Source organism: Elephantulus edwardii, unplaced genomic scaffold (genome assembly GCF_000299155.1).
Source record: "Elephantulus edwardii isolate Elephantulus edwardi_28Jun2011 unplaced genomic scaffold, EleEdw1.0 scaffold00116, whole genome shotgun sequence".
Taxonomy (NCBI): Eukaryota; Metazoa; Chordata; class Mammalia; order Macroscelidea; family Macroscelididae; genus Elephantulus; species Elephantulus edwardii.
This window is the reverse complement of record NW_006399866.1, coordinates 9,829,499-9,830,621: the sequence shown is the minus strand read 5'-3', so window position 1 is coordinate 9,830,621 and position 1,123 is coordinate 9,829,499.

The following is a 1,123-nucleotide window of genomic DNA, read 5'->3' as shown; positions in this document are numbered from 1 at the left end:
AAAAATCACAAACATGTGCCATATTTCTCATAGTGTTTTATCTTTCTCCCTTTAGCTTAATGCACTGAAATTGTCACTAAGTGGCTCTACATTTGACTCTAGTTAAAAATCGTGGCTTTTGAAAGGGACATTCAGATAGGAACTTGATAATGTGTCATGGAAGAAGTTCCTATTCGTAATTCACTGCTATTCTTCAGTAATTGAATTAAGGTGTTTTGTTGTTGTTGTTTTAAAAGTCATTTTTACTATTGCTGAGATTTTTCTCTTGACCTATGTAGAAGATACTACAGTAAGATATTTCTAACATGAAATTATAATTACATTCCTGGAATGCAGTTAATTTGGTCATGAATTCTTCAGTTAATAAAATGTTGCACCCCCCAAAAAAAAACCAAACAAAAAAACCCCCAAATCCATCAATATGCTGTCTGTAAGAGACACACCTGAAAAGGAAGATAAAGAAAGACTAAAAATAAAAGGGTGGGGAAAAATATACTAAGCAAATGGCAACCAGAAAAAAGCAAGAGTGGTGATATTAATCTCTGATAAAATAAATTCCAATGCAAAAACCATCACAAAGGACAAAGAAGGTCACTACATAAAGTTTAAAGGGTCAATAGAACAAGAGGACATAACAATAATAAATATCTATGCACCAAATGAAAGACCTGCAAAATAAACAAAACAAACATTAACAAAAATGAAAAAGGAAATAGATAGCACTATTACAGTAGTTGGAGACTTCAATACACTTCTCTCAAGAAAGGATAGAGCTACCAGAAAGAAACTCAACAAATGTACTGAAGAATTAAGCCACACAATAAACCAACTTGATCTCATAGATATTTATAGGCTAATGCATCCTCCCAAAAAAGCAAAGTATACCTCCTTCTCCAATTTTCATGGTATGTTTTCCAGAATAGATAACATTTTAGGTCAGAAAGCAAGCATCAATAAATTAAAAACCATAGAAATAATACAAAGCACCTTCTCAGACCACAGTGTTACACAATTAGAAATTAACAATAAGAAGATATAGGAGAAAAATCCATACATTTGGGAGCTGAACAACACCTTACTTAGACACGAGTTGGTACCAGGAGAAATAAAAAAATAAAATTAA